Source organism: Felis catus, chromosome C2, assembly GCF_018350175.1.
Source record: "Felis catus isolate Fca126 chromosome C2, F.catus_Fca126_mat1.0, whole genome shotgun sequence".
Taxonomy (NCBI): domain Eukaryota; kingdom Metazoa; phylum Chordata; class Mammalia; order Carnivora; family Felidae; genus Felis; species Felis catus.
Genome location: NC_058376.1, coordinates 125,458,638 through 125,474,431, shown reverse-complemented (window position 1 = coordinate 125,474,431; position 15,794 = coordinate 125,458,638). Strand labels below are relative to the sequence as shown.

Here is a 15,794-nt window from a genome sequence, read left to right as displayed (position 1 = left end):
TTGAGGAGACAGTTAATAACTTTCATTAGATTCTAAAAATAGTCCATGTTCCAAAAGGGTTAATGACTTAGTAAACTGTACATGTTTACAACCCACCTTGTTCCAAAAAATTAAGATTATTTACAAAGATGTCTATAACATAAGAGTTATAGTAAATTAGAACTGAGCATTAAAAACGATAGTTGGGGGACACCTGGGTAGCTCAGTCAGTTAAGCACCCTATTTCAGCTCAGGTCATGATCTCACAGTTTGTGGGTTCAAGCCCCTCATCAGGCTCTGTGCTGACAGCTCAGAGCCTGAAGCCTGCTTCAGATTCTGTGTCTCAATCTCTCTCTGCCCCCCTCCTGCTCATACTCTGTCTCTGTCTCAAAAATAAATAAAAATATTAAAAATTTTAAAAAAAATGAGAGTTGGTTCAGCTGATCTGGCTGTTTGGGACTAAGGTCCCTTCCCTCTGACCTTATCATATATCTCTCTGGATCATTCATTATTGAGGCTCTTGACCCCTAACAAGGCCTCAAAGGAGAAATGACTTTGGGAAGGATCCAAGTCCCTGGAGCATGTCAAGGAGAGAACTAGCTGAGGATTCTTTCTCAAGACGCACATCTAGGAAATTGTATGTATATTTAAGTTTGGATGTATTTATGGATATGTACTGACACTTACTAGTGGGTGTGTGGCTATATGTGAATGAGTGTGCATATGTGACCTTGAAAATATGAATGCATGTATATGATGACGTGCTCAAAACTTACATATATGTATGATCTTCATCATGTGTTTGTGTGTGAATCTGCGTGTGCATACAGATATGTCACAGTCCAGAAATACACAGAACATGGAGGCTAGGATAGAACAAGGCCAAGGGGAAATGCAATAGGTAAAGAGGGAAGGAAGAATTCTCTGGGAAAATTGGGGCATAAGGCTTAAGAAGTGATGAGCATGAACACTATCTCAGGATATATTCAATGGTCTAAATATCTTTGTGTTCTATGGGTGAGAAAGTCACAGGTACTGCTGATACTACTGGAGTTTGTTGTTTACATTAATAATAGAAGGAGACATTAAATTTCAGTTTCAGCTAGTGAAAATGAAGATATAAGTTTTTCCATCAAAATTTACAAACCCTCTGAAATATATTTACAGCCCATGGAAATACCCATTGATCCTGTGTTAAGAACCCTGGACTGAGATAGTCACATCCAATATTTTAAAGAAAAGTAGGGAATAGAGCAGAATCTAATAAAATGGACAATATAAGAAAATATCTCACATAGGAAGGGGTATAACATTGAACACTTTGTTTCAGTGACTGTGTGTGTGTGTGTGCACGCGCGCGCACGCACACACACACGCACATGTGCACATACACATGTATGCGTGCTGGGTCAGGATGTGAAACTAAGCAAAATAGTTAGAAAAACATTGTACCAGGGAGTGAGTTTTAAATAAATCCTAAACCTGCTAGAATGCCAGGGAAGAATTTTAAGTGCAGGAACACCTGACTAGGGTTCACTTGCAGAAACCTTCCTCCAATAGGTGAGAAGCATGGACCAGGGTGAAGTGAGGCAGAGAGAGGGCAGCAGTTAGTGGGTCAGCATGGAATTTGAAGAAGCAGGAGAGCATCTGTGTGATGGTGAAAACAGAGGGGAAGGACAGATTCCAGGACTGTAAGGAGGTGGAACCCAGGAATTTGGTGAACTGTTGGATGTGCAAAGGAAGGAGTGTCGCTTCAGTCCCTTTGGTGGATGGACATGCCAATCTGAGACGGAGCTCATAGGAGCAAGAGCCAGTTTGAGGGTGGACTGATTCTGATTTTTTAAATGTTGAGTTTTGGTGCTCCAGTTTGGGAGGTCACTCTCCCTAGATCTTAGTTTCATCATTTCTGAAATGTGGCATTTTTATCTGAAAAAAGATTTTTTTTGAGGCTTATGATATATAAAGATTATACCTCATGAAGGTGTTTATGTGATTATATTAAATGAGCTTGTGTATGTGAAAAGGACTTTCTGAACTGAGTCTTAAAAATCTTTTTACAAATAATAGTTCTCGAATATATAAGTAAAGTCTGTTTTCTTTGCAAGGGGCAAAACCTAAAGCAAACTGAATTGAGTGCAAAGGGAACATATCACCTTATTTAAATAGGAAGTTTAGAGAAAGATCTAGCTTCAGGTACAGCTGGATCCAAGGATTCCTGATTTTGCTCCAGCTCTTGGCTGGGGTCTTCTCTGCTCTGTGTAATGGTTCCATTCTCAAGGAAGCTTCCTCGGGAGGGGGTCCAATTGGTGGCAGCAGCTCCAGCCTCCTAGTCTTCCAGGTTCCAATCCAGGATAAAAGAGTCTCTTTTTCTCCTAGTTCTTGCAAGTATTATTCTGATGAGTTTAGGTCCCTTGCCTTCCCTGGACCAGTCAAGGCGGCCAAAGGAAAATGACTAATTTGCTAAGAGTTGGAGACAGGGGAGGATCCCATTCAGATCACTGGCCTGAGAGAGGGGGAGGAGGATTTCTGAGTGAATATTGAAGGCTATTGCCAGAAGAAGGTAAACTGGATACTGGGGAGACAAATGCTGAAAAGTCTGGATGTCCACACCAGAGAGGGTTCTATCATTAGTGTAGGGCTGTGTATAGGGGAGGTGTTGAGTTACACATGTGGTGAGCTGGACATCCGGGGTCTGTGGTTGAAAGCACAGGCATTCATAGAGCTCTTAAGATTCAATGCTGCTTTTAGAAGATTGACTGGGATGAAAAAATTCAAAAGCCCTGATAACTAGGAAACCCCATTCAAGGGAGGGAAGTCAGGATTTAGCAGGTGGAGGTATCCAGAAGAATTGTAATTCTCTTCTGCGTTATTAAATTGAGAGGTTACTGGACTTCTGCATGTGTTGGACAAGAATCCGGGGCCCAGGATCTTCCAGGGCCTCTGCAAAAGGAACAGCACATTCCTCCCCACCCCAACCCAGAGCCTCCACTCCAGGAGCTTCTTCTAGCTGAGATTTCTTTGGGTCAGAGCCTTGAAGACAGAGAGTGCGGGGAGGGGTGGTCTTTGAGAGGTAAGTTTGTGATTAGCACTTTGGCCCCGGGCCAGTTGACCATAAATAGATTTTTGCAGTGCACATAACATACTCCAGTTGCCCACACACACCTACGAGTGGATTTGCACGTGTGTGCATGTGTATACAGACACACACACGCTCACACGCACACATACACACCTCAGAAAGCAATTTTCCCCCCAGAGCATCAAGAAAGTTCCCCTTTCCACTTAAATGCTTTTCCAAATAGTCTTATTTTATTTTATTTTTTTTTATTTATTTCTCTGCCATATCCTTTTCAATCTGGAAAGTGACTTGGCCTCTTTTCCCCCATCTATTTTCTGCCTTCCCGCTATTCAGTTTAGGCATGAAACACAGAACTAGATTGAAAGCATTCAATGGCTATTCAATCGGAGAAGAAAAGAGCCCCTTGGAGCTTTATTAGATATGAAGATCCACAATAAAAATCAATTTCTGCCTCTTTATGCAGTTTAAATGACAAAGCACCCACCCATTCTGCAGCCATTGTGCCGGGGAAATGTAATTCAGTCCCCGAGCTGGGCCCAGAGCACCGCAGACTCCCTGACCTGCACTGACAGATTCCAATATGATACAGACCTTCGGAGATAATGACAGCCACTTCATCTCACTGCAAGAAAAAAGTTATCTGATATCTTTGAGGGTTAAAAGGCTATGTGGGCAGCATTTTCAATAACCCACTAAATCAGCATCTTAAAAAATACCTAAGCTTTGTTCCTTTAAAAAAAAATTTGCCCCTTACTCCTAACTCCATTTCTGAGCCCCAGATGACACTGTCACAAGTGTCTCCTGCCAAACCTATCGAGCCTTCTTCAGCACAGAGAGGGAACCTCCTAGATAATTAGTCCAAAGGAAAACAAGGTGAGAGAAATGTCTTTATTCCTCTAAGGAATACAGATCTTCAGGTGTCCAGGTCTTGAAAAAATAAATGAAATGAAACCAACTTAAAAAACAATAACAACACAACCACAAAACAAAACAAAGGGGGCACAGACCTGTTATAAACAGTTTAAAATGTAACTATAAAATTTCTTCCTAGTAGAAATGGACACTTTAATAGTGTCCTTTCTTCTTTAATAGAAAGAAGTTTGTGTTTGAAGAAAGTTTTAAACCGAGTTGTTGCCAAGGGAACCACTGGAAACACTGCAGCCATCCTTAGTTTCCAGGGTGGAAACTGATCTGGATAGAAGCAATGGAATGAGATGTGTATTTCTCCTTTTGTTTAAGGTGAGTTTAGGATGGCTTACTTGCAGGAAAACGTGCAATGGGAAATCGGTCCTGGTGGTTCACATTCTGAGCCTGGAGAGGGACACACCAATGTGAACTTCATTCTCTTGCTCTGACCAGGGGAAGAGAAGGGTAAAGAGATGGTGAGAGAGAGAAACGGCATCTGTTTTCTGGTCCTTGGGAAGAAAGCAGAGAATGAAAGGGAAGCAGGAAGATTAAACAAAGACCGGGGAAGGACTTCTGGCTGTAAGTTGGGAAAAGCACAGGATGTCACGAAACCACCTGGTCACAGTCTGTAAGTAACATGAGGAATTAGAATGAGTCAGACCAATGAGGCACTGCTGGGGCTGCGGTGGGGAGAAGTGGGGTGGGGGTGGATTGTGGGTTCCAAGAGCTCTTTGTGACTTTAGGAATGCTTCTCACTGTCAGGGCGCAAGCTCTCTAGTTGAGAAAGTATGAGCTCTCTCCCAAACTGTCCTTAAAATCCCTTTTATTGTCCTCATAATCTATAATTTGATCCCCAAATTAGTTATTTGATATATATGATATATATTATTACACATCATACATAACTATATATAGTTATTACCCTTCAATTTTAGATTTTAAAAATGCTTTGCAACTGGGGCGCCTGGGTGGCGCAGTCGGTTAAGCGTCCGACTTCAGCCAGGTCACGATCTCGCGGTCCGGGAGTTCGAGCCCCGCATCGGGCTCTGGGCTGATGGCTCAGAGCCTGGAGCCTGTTTCTGATTCTGTGTCTCCCTCTCTCTCTGCCCCTCCCCCGTTCATGCTCTGTCTCTCTCTGTCCCAAAAAATAAATAAACGTTGAAAAAAAAATTTTTTTTAAATGCTTTGCAACCAACCACTCTAATAAATATTCTTTAAAAAGTGGAAAATCTCAATTTAGCTCCATATCTGGGAAAACATGACACTATTGCTCAGGCCTGTCATGGCCAATAGGTTTTGTCTTGTGTGCCAACTCGGAGTGACAGGCAGTGACTATCTGGAGCAGTGCTGTCTGATAGAAATATGGGAGACATAAAAGTGAGCCACATTGGTAATTTAAAAAAGTGTACTAAAAACACATGACATAAAATGTACCATCTTAACCATTTTAAGTGCACAGCAGGTTTAATTATATGCACCTTGTTATGCAATGGTTCTCTAGAACTTCATCTTGAAAAACTGAAACTTATGCCCATTAAACAGTGTTTCCCTGTTGCCCCTCCTCTAGTCCTCAGCAGCCTCTTTTCCACTTTCTGATTCTATGATTTTTGACTATTGCAGATACTTCCCATGAGTGGAGTCAGTATTTGTCCCTTTGTGACTGGCTTATTTCACTTAGCATAATGTCCTCAATGTCTATGTGTGTTGTAGTGTGTGACAGGTTTCCTTCTTTTTTAGAGCTGCATATTATTCTATTTTAATGTATATAACACATTTTCTTTATCCATTCATCCCTGGATAAGCATTTGGGTTGCTTCCACATGTTGGCTGTTGTGAATAATGCTGCAGGGAACATCGGTATGCAAATATTTCTTCAAGATCCTGCTTTCAATTCTTTTGGATATATACCCAGAAGTACAATTACGGGATCATATGGTAATTCTATTTTTAATTTAACTTCCATATTGTTTTCCACTGTGTGTATACTATTTCACAGTCCCGCTAAGAGTGCACAAGGGTTCTAATTTCTCCAGATCATCTTTAATATTTGTTATTTTATGTTTTTGGGTTTTTTTTTTTTGATAGTAGCCACCCTAACTAGTGTGAGGTGGTATCTCACTGTGGTTTTGATCCATATTTCCCTGATGATTAGAGAAGTTAAGCATCTGTTACATGCTTGTTGGCCATTTGCATGTCTTCTTTAGAGAAATATCTAATCAAGTCCTTTGCCCATTTCTTAATTGGATTATTTGTTTTGTGGTGTTGACTTGTACGGGTTTTTTTATATATTCTAGACATTAAACACTTTTCAGATATATAACCTGCAAATATTTTCTCTCATTCTATAGGTTGCCTTTTAACTCTATTGTTTTGCTTTGCAGAAAATTTTAAGTTGTATGTAGTCTCATTTGCCTATCTTTGCTTTTGGTGCCTGTACTTTTGGTACCATATCAAAGAAATCATTGGAAAATCCAGTGTCGTGAAGCTCTTTCCCCCTCTGTTTTCTTCTAGGAGTTTTACAGTTTCAGGTCTTATATTTATGTCTTTACTCCATTTTGAGTTAGTTTTTGGATAGGTGTAAGGTAAGGGTCCAATTTCATTCTTCTACATGTGGCTATTCAGTTTTCCTAGCACCATTTGTTAAAAAGATTATCCTTTTCCCCACTGTACAGCCTTAGTACCCTTTTCAAAGATCTTTTGACCATAAGGCTGAGGGTTTATTTCTCAAATGCAATTTTAAATTTCCTAGAAGTCATATTTTTAAAAAAGATAGATACAGTTAGGATTAATCAATTATCTGTGTGTGTGTGTGTGTGTGTGTGTGTGTGTGTAGTTTAACTCAATATATCTGAAGTCTTCAATATATAAAGTTATTAAATATCTTATATATTTTTAATGAAGTTTTCAAAATGTGGTGTTTTTTTTTACATGTAAGCACATGCAAGGGCAGACTAGCCACATTCCAAGTGCTCAATGGCCACACGTAGCTAGTGGCTACAAAACTCAACAGCACATTCATGTCTAGAGACTTGTGTTGAAAAGGACTGTGAGTTTCCTTGGTCAGTCAGCAGTGTCTACAATGGATAAATTTTAGGAGAGCACCCACAGCATGTTACCATGTATTTGTCAGCATGGCTTAGGTCACAGCCAGGCCTGTGACCTCACTTTACCATAATTTTAACTTTGGGTCCTTCTGCTGAGGCGACATCAGAAAGATCTCAGTTTTCACTGAAAAAATAATGGGTTTAGGGTCTTGGGGTATTGAAGCAGGTTTTCCTTAGCAGATGCAACTTCCTACCTTCGAGAAAAGTTTCTCTGTATTAGAAGAATTCCTTTGATGAAATGAGTTGGCTACATCACTGTGAGGACAGAGTGAACACCAACCCAGCCTTCAGTTGTATAGTTGGAAGTTCAAGTAAAAGAAAAGCAAATTGTATCCTTATTCTTGCTTACACCTCTAAATTGATCATTGTGATATCTTGTTCTAAGCTAGAGTTTTAAAGGAATACTCAGATTATCCTTGAAAAGAGGTACATCTTTAGTAACGAAAGCATCTTCCCAGGTATCTAAACCTTTATCTGAGTGTGTGACCATATAGTCTTCCTCTTTTCCAGAGGTGTAAGGGATTAATTTGTACCTGTTGTATTATAATACAGTATAGCCAGAACTATTTTTCAAAATTTGAGCAGTCATCATTACCTTCCTTGCAGGCTATTTCTTTAATCTCTTTGTCTTTGACAGAAATCATAGCATAATCTTTGACATTTTAAAATTCATCTTCCCAAGTCTAGTTTACTAGAGATAAGGATAATGTTTGTCTTCGAGTTCAGGAGGCCAAGAGAATGAGACTGCAAGGGCAGCCAAGGTAATTTAGTAGGGTCGGCCTTTCTAGGGTTTAATACTATTTCTGGATTATTTCTTTGAAGTTCAGTTCACATTGGGAATCACAGCATAAAGGCTAGAGCTACTGTGGTATTGATTCTTAATTTATAGAGTGGATATTCCTAGGAAAGTGAACTTGAGATTCTTCAGGTAATGACAGTTTATTCCCTATAGAATATTTCTTGGGTCACCGTTCTTAACACTTCATGACTCTTGCTTCATTGTGTGGCCTTGAGGAAATTACCCAATCATACTAGACTCAATATAATGCAACTGAGAGAGTATATGAAAAAATATTTTTTTTGTTTTTTGTTTTTATTTATTTTTGAGAGAGAGAGAATGAGAATGTGAGTGGGGAGGAGCAAAGAGAGGGAGACAGAGAGAGGATTCTGGGGCTCGAAAGCAGGGCTCAAACTCACAAACTGTGAGATCATGACCTGAGCTGAAGTCGGATGCTTAACTGACTGAGCCACCCAGGATTCCGGATATGAAGAATATTAACAAAAATGTTAGTGAGTCACTTAGAGCCTGTTGAAGAAAAATAAAAATACCAGAACGAGATACTATGTCACTAAAGATTCTCTCTTATTTGGAAGCTGAGGTTCTTGGACTGGACTGATTCCAATTTTAATATTTGGAGAGATCAAATATTTAACTTTGCCTATGTATTCACAGAAAACTTTCTAGAAAATAAAACCCGGTTAAAAGCTCCATAATTAAATCAGGTCCTTTTAGACAAAATATTAAAGAAAGGCTGATCAAATTGCTCATACTGTTCAGAGCTGATCTCCTCCCCCTTCTACCCCAGGTGGTACAACAAGGCCAGCTGACTTCAAGGAGTGATGAAATCAGGGAAGAGTACTTTGCCACATCTCAGGTGATCACAGCTGGCACTGGAAAGGTCTCTCAACCTAAAGATTCCTGCTTTTACTTACCTCACATGTTGTGAGGTTAAAGAGAGAAGACATAGTTGGCAAAGTGCTGGGGCTAGAAACCCTATGTATTGATTCTGTGACAGAAATTTAATTTTGGTTGGACTGCCATTTGTCCAGCTTCAAGGAATAACTCATGGTTGGCAAAGCCAGTGATTAGTTTTGAAGTGAGCCAGTGAACATAAAGAGAAGATTTCCCTCCTTTGAGAAAGATATCACTCCCCTGTAAGAAGTGAAAAGCCACCAGGAAAAAGCCCTGGCCCTGCACCGACCAGCTTCCTGACTGTGGTCTTATAATGAACCAGTAGTTCTCAAAGTGTGGTCAGTGACATTAGTACCACTTGGAAACTTGTTAAAAATATAAATTCTCAAAAGGTAACACAACAGGTTTGATGACTGGTTTTCTTAGAAAGTCTTGCTTCAGTCTATGGCCATACCACCCTGAACACGCCCGATCTCGTCTGATCTCAGAAGCTAAGCAGGGTCGGGCCTGGTTAGTACCTGGATGGGAGAAAGTCTTGCTTGCAAGGATGGTCCTTGCTGACGTCTGAAAACTGGATTTCAGGAAGGCTTCTGTCACCCCCTGCTCAGGATGGTCCATTGTGCCTAAACTGTAAATAATGTCATTTATATTAAACCCCTGTTTCTGGAATTTTGGTACACGCTAGGCAGAGAGAATGCTTATGTGACTATCCTTCAATGAAAAACCCTGGGCACTGAGTCTCTAATGAGTTTCTCTGGTAGACACCATTTTAGAAAATGCATTATCATGACTCATTGCTGGAGGAACTGAATGCATCCTGTGTGACTCCAACGGGACAGCTCTTGGAAGCTTGCATGTGATTTCCTCTAGACTTTACCCCATGTGTCTTTCCTCTGCTAATTTTGCTTAGTCTCCTTTTGCTGTAATAAATCTTAGCCATGAATATGAAAAAAAAAATCACTTCTCAGGTCCCATCCCAGACTACTAAAACAGAAATTCTGAAGGTGGGACCCAGCTACAGTATTTTAACAATTCCCTCAGATGATTCTGATACATGCTGACATTTGAGAGTCACTGGTAAGGAGTGACGTCTGGAGGGACAGCAGTCTCCTTGACCTATGACCCCAGTTGTAAAGGCTGCACTGAGTGATGCAGAGGCTGAATCCTCATGTTTCTGAACCCAGGAATTATCTACCTTTTAACTTCTTGAATCAGTTAATAATATACCGCTTAACACTCTGTTAAGTAAAAAAACAAAATCCAAATGAATAGTAAGTTATTGCTATCACTTAGGGGTTGGCACACTGACCCAGAGGCCAAATCTGGTTCACTCCTCATTTTTATATGGCTTGTGAACTAAGAATGGTTTTTACATGCCTAAATGAGAAAAATTAAAAAGAATAATATTTTGCAACATGTGAAAACTATATAAAATTCGTATTTCAGCGTCCATAAATAAAACTTTATTGGAACACATTCATTTATGTATTTTCTGTGGCTGCTTTCATGCTGCCCTGCATACATGGTTGAGTAGTTGTGATAGAGACCATGTGCCCCATATGGCTCTTGTGAGCAGGAAGTCCACTGTTCTCCCTTCCCCAGAACTGTCCAGCAACTCTGAGGAGTAAATCCTACTTCTAATCTCTAATAGAGAGAAACTTGGTAGTCTGTCCATCGCTTCTGTCCCTGGTGGGTCCTTGTCTATTGCTGCCTTGGTTCTCTTACTAGTGCAGATACCACACAGGCCAGGACAGTGCCCTCTCTGTGTCACAAGCACATGGTTAACCTTTTATTTTCAGAGCAAAGCTGTTATGCCAGGATGGCTGGGTCCAGAGGGGCTGCCAGAACCACCTCTTTCCCCGAAACCTATAGGATCATGTATGGCCTGCTCTTCCTATCAGTTAGTTTGTCCCTAGGGATCGTAGTGTTCTTTTCTTTTCCTAGTTTGTTTATTTGCTTAAGGTTTTATTTATGTATTTTTGAGAGTGAAGTGTGGGGTGCAGAAAGAAAGAATCCTAAACATGGGGCTCAAACCCATGAACCATGATATCACGACCTAAGCTGAAATCGAGTCAGACGCTTAATCTGACTGAGCCACCCAGGCACGTCTATTTTTTATTTTTAATTAAAATTATTTATTTGATTATATGTTTCACATATAATATTAGTTTCAGGTGTACAGCATAGTGATTTAACAATTATAAACATTATGAAGTGCTTACCATGATAAGTGTAGGTACCACCTGTTACCAAAGTTATTCTATTACTGACTATATTCCTTATGTTGTACTTATCATCCCCGTGACTTATTTTATTTGTACCTCTTTATCCCTTTCACCTATTTTGCTCATCTCCTCCTCCCCACCTCTGGCAATCAAGTTGGTTCTTTGTATTTATGAGTCTGTTTTTATTTTTGTCATTTGTTCATTTGTTTTTTAGATTCCATACATAAGTAAAATCATATGGTATTTGTCTTTCTCTTTCTGACTTATTTCACTTGGCATAATATCCTCTAGGTCCATCTATGTTGTTACAAATGGCAAGATTTCATTCATTTTTTTATGACTCATACTCCATTGTGTATACATACCACATCTTCTTTATCCTTTCATCTATAGATGGTCTTAGTGTCTTTTTCTGTCCATAGACTTTGATCAGAATCACTACCATCCATTATATAGATTTGCCTGGTCCTTCAGAGTTCTGGTTATCAACAGTAGGATAGATTTTGCTAAACCATGTGGAGGAACAAAGACCTTCTTTACATTTCTTCTCCCTACAGAGTAAGGGGTAAAGGCTTCCCGAGTGACTCTTATCAGAACAAAGGGAATTTGCTTTAGGGTAACTTGCTCCTCTCCGAAACATGAAATTAGCTGATACAACAGTTTCCTGTAGCACAGTAAAATTGACAGCAAATTCTTTGACACTCCTCTGATCATGAGGAGAAGTATCTACACTCCACTTGAATTCAGGTTCACTTTGTTTGCTTTGACCCACAGACTATGGCAGAAGTGACGCTGTGCCTGTCCCGAGCCCAACTTCTAAGAGGACTGTTGGGTTTGTTTCCTTACTTTGTGCCCTGAGCCACCATGAAAGAAGCTCCACTACCCCAAGACCATCATGTTGTGAGGAAGCCCAAGCTAGCCATGTGGAAATAGAGAAGCTGATCCCCGGACAGTCCCCATTTGCTTCAGCCCCTGCCATTTGAGTCTTACAGCTGAGAGTCTGAAATCATGGAGCAGAGAGATGCTGTCTCCATTACATCTTGTTCAAATTTCTTCTCCAGAGAATCATGGGGTGTAACAATAAAGAACTGTTGTTTTAATTTACTACATTTCTAGTAGTTTGTTATAGAGCAACAGTTTGTTTGGTGATACAACTTTACTATGATACTGAATTTTGCTGTTACCAGAGTTTAACACTTATCAGAGGGAGGCTAAAATCTGCCTTGAAAAGAAATTTCCTTCAAATAAGGTCTGTACTTCAGTTAATGATGTGATACCAATACGAACACCAATGTGAATTTCCTAGTTTTGATAATTGTGTGATGGTTGCATTAATTGTTAATGTTAGGCTGGATGAAGGATATAATTGAATTCTCTGAACTACTTTTTGCAGCTCCTCTGTAAGTCTAAAATTATTTCAGAATAAAAAAACAAACCAGTCTTTTTCTCTATGCCTTGTTCTCTTTTGTCTCTGAGGCTGCGTCAGCGGAACACAATCTTTCTCATGGAAAACTGTCAGAGGCAGTTGTGTGTGGCTCTATTTACATCTCCCAGAAGTCTTGGCATGGCATTGCCATCATGTAGGAAATGCAGGTCTTTACATTTCTACCAGGTCTGTGTCCATCTCAGAACCCTGCGCTGAGAGCTTGAAGAGAATTTCTGAGACTTCTCTGCACCGCTCTCAGTGGCTCTGCCTAAAGGAATACTAAACAGAGATGAGAAAAATCTAAAGCAATTGGGGGTCAATTACCTTGTAAGAGGGATGAGAACCAGCATACCCACCCCCATCAGTTATGCTATCACAACTGCAGAATTCTGTGACTCTTAGAACTCTTCCTTCTTTGCTCACTTTGTTGGCATCATCCCTCATCTTAAGAAACACAACTAACCCAAAGACTCACCCTCTTCTCATATCCCACATTAAGAACTTCCAAGCCCAACCCATAAGCAGAAAAATTCTGCCAGGGGCAGCTGGGTGGCTCAGTTGGTTGAGCGTCTGACTTCAGCTCTGGTCATGATCTCGTGGTTCATGAGTATGAACCCCACCTCAGGCCCTGTGCTGACAGCTCACAGCCTGGAGCCTGCTCTGGAGTCTGTGTCTCCCTCTCTCTTCCCCTCCTCAGTTTGTGTTCTGTCTCCCGCTCTCTCAAAAATAAATAAAAATATTAACAAATATTTTTAATTGTGCACCGAGTTTTCTAATGATACACTCTTTCAGAATCTCCTGTATGTATTATTCCCTACTGCTGCAGTAGGGCAGTTAAGACTTAGTTTATCTCTTACCAGATTTCTTTCTTTGAGGAGGGGCCTTTCCTTACAGGGAGGGAGACTGAAATTGAAGCTTCTCTGTATAGTGAGATTTTTAGGTGGGTTGCCAAGAAATATTTTTCTCATAAAAAAATAGATTAAAAATATGAAGCAGGAAAAAAGGCCAGATGTCATGTACTCATTTCACTTTTCATCTAAATGTGCCAAGTGCTGAGGATTCAGAGGGTAAAAAGATATCTCTTTCTGTGACACAGAGACACATGTGTAAACACTCCAGGACAGTGATGGCCACAGGAACAGAAGAAAGCACAGAGGTCTTTGGGACACGGGTTGGGGAGCCTCACTTTGCTGAACACCATACTGGAGCCCACTTTCTTGCCCTCAGTCTGCTGCAGCCACACTGGCCTCTCTGTTCTTCTTCCAACATGCTGAGCTTGGGCACCACCTCAGGATCCTTGTACTGGCTATTCTGTCTGGAACATTCTACTCCCAGGTATTCGTGCAGTTCACTCCCTCGCTTCAAGTCTCTGCTCAAAGAGCAGAGCTAAAATCTCAACTTCCCAAAGCCCTATCCCCTATCTCTTCAGACTTTGGTTTTTTTCTTAGCACACATTTTATTTGCCTTGTTTATTGATACTTTCTCTAAGCAGAATATAAACTCAATGAGGGCATAAAATTTGTGTGCTTTGTTCATTGCTGCATCCCCAGGGCCCAGAACAGAGCCTGGTTCTACTAGGTGCTCAATTAACATTTGATGAATGAATGAAGGAGACAGGAGGCCTTTTCTGATCTCCTTGTCTCTTCCTATCACTCTTATTCAGTTTTTCTTCCTAATACTTTCACCATTTTTGACAATCTCCATATTTACCTGCTATTTTTTTGTTTGCTGTCTGTCTCCCCTTTCCATGAGGACAATGATTTTGTTTTATTCATTGCCATATAACCTCTGTGCCCAGAATAATGTCTGGAACTTGGTAAATGCTCAATCACATTTTTTTAAAGAATGAATTCATAAGTAAATGTATTACTAAGTGAGAAAATAAATAGAGGGCATTTGGTGACTATTTCCACCCATCCTGGCTACAACTCTGATTCCAGAGTTGTAAAGCTCAAAGACCAAGCTTCACTGAACTGCGCCTCTCTGAGGTGCTTAAGAAAAAGCCAAGCTAGGAAGAGCCAATAGAAGAAGGAACCAGGAGCAACCTGGTAAGCAAGACCTCAGCCCAGCTACCGAGGGTCTCCTTCCTGGCCTCCCTAGACATTGAAGCTGGCCTTGAACATGGCTAGAAAGGGAACAGAAACGCCTCCTTTCTTTCTATGGAAAGCTGCTTCACTCACAGACAATACACAGACTGAGATTTCTTCTCCGAAATAAATCAACTTCCCATTTCTCTCTTCTGCCAGTGTCTTTGCTCTCACTCCTGTCCCCATGCTAGATGTGAGAGTGTGCAAAAGAGAAGAAAAGAAGAAGCCATTGTTCATTCACAGCACCCCTGGCCTGCTCAGAATATGAGAACTACCTGGACTGGAGGGGATTTGCATAACTCCCTCCCTAGATCATCATTCCCTCTTCCTCCCTTTAATTCTAGCCTTTAGAAGCTTTGCAGGGGTTTTTAATTACAATCAAAAAAGGGCATGTACAGTAGTTAAGTAAAATAAAATAACAATAGTTAAAATTACAATTGAGCCCCAAACGATGGACAGTTTATTCTCTGCCTTAAAATAAAATAGCTTTCATCTTTCCCCCCTTACAACAGCCTCCTCCGCCTAGATAATGCATTTCGTTAGATTTATTTGCTCAGCCCCGAAAACTTGACACTAAGGGGATTATTTAGTTTTAGATTTGCTGTAGTCCATAGTAATAGCCAACAGGGAAGGGAATGAAGCAGCAATATTAGCAGGGCGATGGGAGGGGAGGGGGCTGGGGAGGGGGCTGTGCAGTCTGCGGCTAAGCAAAACTGCTTGCATAAACACCATTAAGAAGATTTAGACATCGCTTTCCTTATCATCAGCACTCCTGGAAGAAATAAAAAAAAAAAAAAGGAAAGAAAAAAAAAGAAAAAAGGGAAAAGGGACAGGCCTTGACTTGCTGTGTATGCGTTTCCATTAAAGGTTCAATAGGAAATAAAACCAGCTGAGAGTCCAAATGCAACGACGCTACAGACCCATCTACGCTACCTCATCATGGTCCAAAAGAGACATTTGTTCCACATGTTACCGGAAGGAGCAGCTGGATAGAGAACAAAACACCCGTCGCCCCATCTGTGGTGAGCATAGGAAGCAAAGGCTGCTACCTGGGTGGTGCCGCTCTCCTGAATGTCACACCCCACCTCCTTCCCACACCCTCCACACATACATATCCTGGGATGAAATATTCCTGACTGTCCACGCTCCACCCAAACCATTCCTTTGCAGGGTCCCAAGCACAAGAACTGGTGGGAAACAGGAAAAAACTAATGACAGACATGCTGGCCATATGTAGCTGCAGGATTGACAGGGATATGTGTGTGTGTGAGAGAGAGACACACAGAAAGAGAGAG

The 15,794-nt window shown here is 40.8% G+C and overlaps 1 long non-coding RNA gene across 1 annotated transcript; it reads left to right on the top strand.

Moving 5' to 3' along the window:
• Positions 1–4,164: 4,164 nt before the first annotated feature.
• LOC109491726 lies at positions 4,165–12,437 on the top strand. The gene is made up of 3 exons (XR_002145192.3): positions 4,165–4,297; positions 4,418–4,592; positions 11,761–12,437. It is a non-coding gene; the product is annotated as an uncharacterized LOC109491726 (long non-coding RNA).
• Positions 12,438–15,794: the final 3,357 nt, after the last annotated feature.